The sequence below is a fragment of the Brassica napus genome, chromosome C5, assembly GCF_020379485.1.
Source record: "Brassica napus cultivar Da-Ae chromosome C5, Da-Ae, whole genome shotgun sequence".
Taxonomy (NCBI): Eukaryota; Viridiplantae; Streptophyta; class Magnoliopsida; order Brassicales; family Brassicaceae; genus Brassica; species Brassica napus.
This window is the reverse complement of record NC_063448.1, coordinates 40809768-40818247: the sequence shown is the minus strand read 5'-3', so window position 1 is coordinate 40818247 and position 8480 is coordinate 40809768. Positions and strand designations below refer to the sequence as shown.

The 8480-nt window shown below is 32.9% G+C and overlaps 1 long non-coding RNA gene across 4 annotated transcripts; it reads left to right on the top strand.

The window, feature by feature from the left end:
* Positions 1-5420: 5420 nt before the first annotated feature.
* LOC106397705 lies at positions 5421-7362 on the top strand. Of its 4 annotated transcripts, XR_007323490.1 has the most exons (7): positions 5422-5867; positions 5951-6102; positions 6206-6288; positions 6450-6487; positions 6572-6650; positions 6736-6844; positions 7037-7362. It is a non-coding gene; the product is annotated as an uncharacterized LOC106397705 (long non-coding RNA). The 4 variants fall into 4 exon arrangements; XR_001279795.3 differs by having other exon boundaries at positions 5424-5867; positions 6736-7362; XR_001279796.3 differs by having other exon boundaries at positions 5425-5867; positions 6596-6650; positions 6736-7362.
* The last annotated feature ends 1118 nt before the right edge of the window (positions 7363-8480 follow it).

Genomic DNA, 8480 nt, shown 5'->3' with positions numbered 1-8480 from the left:
AAATAAAAATATAGAAACTGAAATTTAATATTTTCTATAAAAAAATTAAAACATAAAATAATAGTTTGGATATGTATATAGTTTATGTTTAAGAACATTGAGAAAATACTTAACTTTAGTTTTTATATTTTTATTTTCATTTGACATACAAAATATTTTTTTTTTGACAGCTTTTGACATACAAAATATAAAAAATAATTTACACTATTTAAAATTTTCTCTAACAAGACAAGAGTTATGATATCAAAAAAAATCAAAACATAAAATTTATAAATATTTAAGTGTCTAATGTGAATAATAGATTAAACTTCAAATACAAAATGTACCAAAAGTAAAAGATCATTGGAAAAGTAATGTAAATAAACTAACATCAAATCACATCAACTAATTTTGGTTCTTTTTACCATGGTTTATTTCATTTTCTTCCGGTGGCGTAATGAAATCTTCATCAAAATCTAAAAATCACAAATATAAAACTGAAAAGGAAAAACTTAATTTTTTTTTTGTCAGCAACTAACTTGAAAACTTAGAATGTAAAACATAATCTAAAAACATAATTAAAAAATTAAAAAAGAAATAAAAGTTATTTATTGGTTCAACCGGTATCGGGTTCCGAGTTTTATTGGGTTTTTGCGGGTTTTTAAATATTGGGTTTTTCACAAAATCCAAACCGGATTTTTTCTGGGTCACCAGGTTTACCGGTTCAACCGCGAATCCGGATCGGGTTTCAAAACAGTGGTGGTCTTTTAATTTTCTGACTCAAAACGACATCGTTTAAGTAAGTATAGGCTAAATTCAGCATGTTATGGATATATAAAAGTTTTTTATTCTAAATTCAGATACTAAATTCAAATTTTCTGTTAGTTTAGGTATCATATCACACAAACAAATAGTTTAGGTATCGATTAGACAATATGACCCTAATTCAGATACTAATCGGCTGTTTTTTCCATTATGGCTTATTTCTATAGCCTTGCCTATTTCTATGCAATTTTATTTCAAATTAAGCCCTTTGTCAAAAAAGAATTTACTCCAAATTCTTAATATATATAATATATATCTATAATAATAAAACATAGTTTTCTCACATCTTAGCTCTCCACGTCCTTCTTTAGGGGTGGGCATTTGTTGACATGTGTCGCCATTTAATTGGTTGCGCTTTTTTACTTGTGTTTGGGTTTTTGCTTTACACTTGCGTAATGGGCTTCAGAAAACAATTCAAGCCCATTGTAAAATTAATTTTCCTCGCCTTCTCGCCTAAGACCCTGGTATTTTATCAGACGAAAGTTCCAGAAAACTCAAAACGTCGATTGCTTCTCCGTAACGTCTCCTCCTTGCATTGATACGTTCTTTACTCCCAACTTCTGCGTGATTAACCCACTTTTCTCACTCTGCATCATTCAATTGACCTCATCGATGAAGCTTCGAGTACAAATATCCCATCTTCCAGCGATGAACAACACAACTTTGACTTAGCGGTTTTGACTTAACTCGGCATGACGTCTCTCTCGCAGGTTATGTATCAGAGCCTTCTTTTTCATCAGTTTAGAGTTGGAAGATGATTATTTGTTTTTTTTTTGTTCTTGGTTTCATAGATGTTACTAGATAAGCAAGCCATGAAGACAATTCTTCTAGAAATTCCTTCCCTTGCCAGATAGGTTAGCCATCTCATAATACCAATTTACGGATATGTATCTCTGCTGGTGTCTCTATTTTCTAAAAAAAATTTGTTATTGATGTTATCTGAGCATGAAGCATTTTGGTATCATAATGCCTTTGCTCAAAAAAAAACACAGTTGGTATCATAAAGTATTTGTGTTTCAGTATGCTATTGTATATACTTTAGCCTTTTAAATCTGAAGTTTGTGATAATTGCAGACGACTTCAACTGCTGCCAGCTACTGGGAATTTGTGAGTGTGAAATAAGCAGAGCTAAAGCACTTCTTAAGATTCAGTGGCAGACACTTATCATGCATTGTTTCCAGAAGGAACTCCCATAGAGTTTCAACGCATCTTGGAACTCAAAGTGATTTTATTTCCCAGATTCTCTAATAACCAATTAGCTTGAAGGCAGAGTCCTGTCTACAATATCATCTATTTGAAAGTCATGTTACATTCTCACGTGACTGAGTCTAGATAAAAAGGACCATGGCACCATCTTTAACACATAGATATGTATATATAAATATTTGGATTGCCGGACACTAACTCTGAAACATTTTGTGGTGTTGATGCAGGGTCTTAAGAAAGCTGATCAGCAGATCATACTTGATGATTTCAACAAGTATGGCCCAGGGTTGACATAGCCCTCTGTTTCAGGGGCAATGCCACAAGTGGTTCAAATTTACCTGCACTGCTGCTGGTAATCACTAATCCGGGTACAGCAGATGGGTTTATAGCAAGCAAGGATGTGTTAACAAGGGAGCAGCTCTTGGCAGAGGAGCTGCAACCTCTGGCTTTAATAAGTTCATTGAACTTACCGAAGCAGCCAAAGACCTCAAAGATGGAAGTTTATCACAGTGAATGCTTAACTCATTCTCTCTCTCTCTCTCTCTCCTTTAATAGGACAAACAAGCATTCTTCACCTGGCTTAAACCAGGCTCATCAGCGACTGCAGTAGGAGCTTGAAAGCTCCATCTCTTGAGTTTCCAGAGTATATCAAACAGAGAGGATATGATCTCCATGATGTTCAAGCATATTTGAAGGTTTTTTTCCTTTGTCAATGATATGTGTTTTTTTGTGTGTCAAAACCCTTTGTCAAACTCTAATTCATGTAACACAAATATTCATTGTATATGCTATAAAGACGCAGGCTTTAGTGATATGATATCATATGACTATATTTTGATCAGGTGATCTAATGAATCTAATGTTTGGAAACAGAGTATTAATATTTTTTACCATAATTTTGTTCTTTTGAAAGAAAAAGAAGAATTCATTTCCGACTTATCCAAAGTGAGTATCTTTCATTCTTTTCTGTTTTTTTGTCAAGAACTTTCACTCTCTTTTTAGAAACATAAATGTTTGATAATGTTCAAGAACTGTCTCTATTCATTCTTTTTGGTTATGTAACAAAGCTTATATATCAAATAGATGCAGGAGGACTACGAGGACAATGTTGGAAGAAGGAAGGCGAAGCTGGAGAGAAATATGCCGGTGAACAAAAATGGAAACTTTTCATCGCCAACAAAAATAACTCAATAACAAAATTTATTTAAAAAAAAAAAAATCGTGTCTGCTTCTTCAATAATTAAGATGTTCATTTTTCGTTTCCAGCAGTCTTGATGTTATGTGTATTTTAAATATTGTTTAATCTTAGTTTCTATTACCTTGAGTGTTTTTGGTTAACAATGTAAACATAATTTCGTTCGCTCAAGTTTGTTTTCTCCCACATTGTTTTTTCAGAAAAAAAAACTTGATAGTAATCCAAATGTTATTGTCTTTGGCGTTTTTAAAGAGTAGATTTCGATGGAACTGTGTTTGGTGCAACTGGATATGTGACTGCAGATTGGTGTTTACGCTATGGTTGTGGTTCCTCTTAATCTAAATTGGGCATTACTTGATGTAAATAATGGTTAATCCATTGTCAAGTCCAGTTCTATCTCAAATACAAAATAAGATTGAAAATGTATCTTTTGCTAGAAAATCTAAAGCTTATGTTCCAAACAGAGTAAATAGATAAAATGATCTACTCGCCAGATAGCATAAGGAATAAGTAATCATATTATTGATTCAGAATCCTATTTATTTATGTTTCTTTCTCAATGAGTCGGAAAATTCACTGAGCTAAGTTAGACGAGGTGGCGAATACAATGGAGATGGCCGTGAAAGGTGGAGTCATCCTACCAAGTCGCCCCGGTCTGAGTACAAGTTCTAGGAAGTATTAGGAATTATACAATCAGAAGGAAATGTGATGTATATTGGTGTTGGCTCTATCTCCTCCCAGTTAATTTAAATTGTATAGATTAATTTTAATTATTAAGAAAATTTAAATATTGATTCTACGACTTATGTGCAAAATTCCAACGCATTAAGGAAATGAACATTATTATATGTATTACAGCTGGAGATAAACTATAAAACAAATGATTATATATGAATATGTAATCAATATATTTCTATAGTACTAAGAAATAAATATTAATTTTGTGTTATTATAATGGTCTAATTAGCTGAATAAAAATAATAGAATTAGATAATTTGATTGATAATTTACGTCTCTGACATTTCAGAATTATTATAAAAGATTCCCTTAACTAATATATCAGATAAATTTCTAACTTAGCAAAAGACATCAATTACAAGTAAAGGAAAATTACAGCATGATGCAATCTTCATAAGTGTTAGAACAAAAATTATTTATCTTCTTTTGGTCTCAAAGTATAAATAATTTTTTTTACAAAACTTTTAAGAATGTTTTAGACATTACACATTCTACCATAATGAGTTGAATTTGCAAAAATATCATTTTTAGACTTAATAGGTCCACCTTAACAAATAATAAAATTTAGCAATTCAGACTTAACTTATAAAATTTTAGCATAATTAGTCACTGGTAATACCAATTCAATATCGCTATCTTCATTAAAATTCAAATCATTAAAATTCAAATCATCAATTATCAAGCATTATAAAAAACTTCTTAAAATCAAAGAAAATATCACCGCATGTGCTAGCTACTCTTCGAGGGGAAACATAATATCACGAAATCATCAACAGTTTTAGTCAAGGCCGCTCAAATCAAATGGGCGTACAAAAATATAAACATCAACATTTTGACAAACCATCTACTAGAATTACTAACAAAATACAACGAACTAATGATGAGATGTCTTTCGAGCTGGTAACACATGAGCTGTTTAAATTCAAATTAGTCTATAAAATAGAACTTCAAATGCCGTTCCTTCTGTATACTGTCCACATGGTACTTAACAGAGTATACATATGTTCTCTAAATAAAACATCTACTTGACTTTATGTTTAAATTCCAATTAAATTAACTTTGTTACGAATATCGGTTTTTTATTCTACTTTTATCGAATCGATTAGTCGTAACCACTTATGATATTCCACTTTGAACTAATCAACTTCAAAACAAAGGAATATATTATGGTCCCTAACCACTATCAAATGAATATTATTTTCTTTCAACATATTTTCATATTCATATTTTTGAAATATTTTCTTTACTGAGACCGTAAAATGAATTGTAAATTCATTTAAGATAAAACATACGAACTCAGCGCTGGAATACCACTAGTATATTATAATAAAGTTGGTTTGCCTCTCATGCGTTCACACCAAGGAAGGGTGGGCTTTTTGGACAGGTGGCAGAACTTTTCGTCGCTGTTTAATAATTTGGACTACGTGTTTTTTTTTTGTGATCAAATCCATGGGCTTTTTGCTTAATTGTCCAAAACGCCCAAATTATTTAGGGTTTGTCCAATTTGAGCAGGTGGATTTAGAGAGTCAGACGTAGTGGTTCTTCACATCTCACCGACCCAGATGGTCGTCTTTGTAACGTCACTTGGAAACATTAATCCAAGCATTAACGTTTTCTGCACGACTCCTCCCACTTTCTCGAATTAAATCGACCATAGCATCCTCTGAAGTAATGCCCTGAAGCTTCGCATATAAATGGCTTTGTTGCTTGGGATGAACAGTCCTATCAAAACAAAATCCCAAAGGTCTACCTCTGTCAAGCATCAAATCCATCAATGGTGAATTCATCTATTATTCTTGCTGATTTAAAAGCTGGAAGCTGTTCAAACACCGTCAAGGTCCGTCTCATCAGATTCGGAGAGGCAAGAATTGTTAAGAACGGTGGTCACCTCAGGGGTGTCCACATGCTTCTCCTTAACGAGAAGGTAAATTTATTTACTCTGTTTTTTTCAGTCGATTTTGATTCAGGTTCCATAGCTTAATACTTTCAAAAATCTCTTGAGGGAAGGTGGGATGTATGGTATTGATGTCGCTGGAAGCACGTTTCACTACGAAGGTTTATCGAGGTCACGGAAAAAGTGACCATCCCAGCAGAGAAGTTTCGTTTTCAAAAGTATAATCAACTCATGGCTTTGGCTAACACCAACTTCGATTTGGCTGGTTTGTATAACAATTTTGAACTCATACTTTAACTGTATGTCCTCCATTTAAGCATATTACCCGAAGATGCTCCTAACATTTATATTTGCAATGTTTGTTGCAGACATCATGGGCGAAGTTAGTTGTATCAACACTGTTTTCGATAATGAAAACCATTTCATTCATCATAACAATCCAATTAGACAGGTACAAAACCAGCCAACTGATCTATCTTAAGTTGTTTAGTATTTTGTTAGTTTGATTAGGTGAGTTCACTGATAGACTAGAACAACTATGCAGAGCTCATAGTGTGTGTTTAATAAACTTGATTAAGAAATCTGATCGCAGTCAGTTTGATTGGATCGCAGGAAAGACGCATCTCTTTCTCTCTGCAAATAAAAACTGGGTTAGAACCAGCGACTATAGCTTCTTTGTGCTTACTGATAAGTTTGAAGTTTCACTCATTTATGAGACTAAACCTGTGATTCAGTTACATATAATGGAAATATTTCAGAACAAACTCAGGATGACTTCAATGCTTGGTTAGATATCTCCACTCTAAATCAAATGTATGTGAAAGTTTATATATTTTTTTGTTTTCTTATCTTATTGATGTAAGAGATGGTAAAGAGTGCATTTTTCTCTGTTGTGCAGAAGAAAAATTGCAACTCTGGAGATGCAAATGAATGTAAATCGATGGAAGCTATAATCAGAAAATAGAAACTTGATTTTGGGAAGTTTTCTCTTTGAAAATATATGCGAGGTATATTATACTCTCTATTTTGTGAAGCCTGCTCTAGGGCTTAGCTTATTATACGTTTTGTGTTCTGAAAGTATTATATAATTTTGGGGTTCCCGGATCTTTTCTGCTTGTAATTCATGCCATCATGGAGAAGAGAAAAGCATACTCATCTGGTTATTGATCTTGCGCTGACTAATAGATTTCTGGTTGAAGGTGTAATCAAAGTTTTCAGGATGCCATGATGTATATCGATCCATAGGTACCTGCACGGCCTGCACTGCAGTTTTTTGGAGTCAATGGTTCGTGAGCCTCCAGTTTATGAGGTTCCAGAGTGTCCCCCGGTGACAAGGAGGTATTCGATATAAGAAGCTCAATCGGGCGATTTCATTGAGTTTTTTTTTCCCTTGAAAAAACATATTATATAGTTGGATGTGTAACTGATGATTTTTGCAATTGTTTCTAGACGAGATCATGATGAGGCATTTTGAGATAATGCAATTGTAAATAGTTTTTAATCAATGTTTTAGATTGTTTCCATATATGTGATGCCATGAAGCTTTCTTAATATAAGAGAGGCTGAGGGACTGAGAAAAAACAGATTAGAAACCTTAGACATTTCATTAGATCTAAGTATTGCAAACAACTCTTTGATTTTCTATACACATTTTTGTGGATTAAAATTATTTGGACATAATCAATGATTTTGCAAGAATCTCAAGAAGCTTCTTGAATGTTTTCTCATATTGCTACTTGAATATGGCAATAACTCAACATTCACATTGTTTTTCTTTACTTTTCTACTACACTTATGAAAGAAGTTCATGATGCCTCTCATTTGACGATTTCAAAGCCAACTACGACAGGAGAGATTTTAAGTTGCAACTAATTATGCAGTTCAACTCTCATCATACTGTTTCAATCAAATTTGGTCTACAATAACTACGATTATTTGAAAGTTAAACAACAGTCACAACGTGAAACAGATAACAAAACTTAAACCTAAAAACATCACAAGACGTTCTAATCCATCCGGGTAGGGTGAATGGGTGATAATTTACAAACGTCCACATAAAAATTACGTATAAAAAGAAACAACTTAAATCTAATCTTTATTCCAAAATTTAAACGGAACTTGCGCATAACTTTTAGCAAAGAACTATCAAATAACTTCCAGAAAACGAGAATATAATTGTGGAAAATTAAAAAAATACTACTACTTCATTAAATAAAATAATAAAAAACAGAGTATGGTTTAATCGTTTGATCTAAGATAACATGTAAAATTCACTAACTATTAAGTTCTGACCCGTTTCATTTATCTAATGGTTTGATAGCCAAAACACTTAAAAACACATACATGTTACAAGAAATTACGGAGAATTAACTCAGTCAATAATTACAGACAAGAACACTACCATGCATAAGTTGAAACGTTTAATACAATTGCAAATTCCACAATAATATAAATTAGACCCTCCAGCTAGAACAAAAACTCAGACATTATCAATACAAAATTCCAAGATGAACGGAGCTCACCCCCTATCAACACTCGCAGAACTCTCTCAAGACATCCAAGGCGATATCAAGAGTCACACGGTCATTAAGAACTACCACGCCTCATGTCATGCAATCATGCCCAATACTGGCCAAAGAAGCT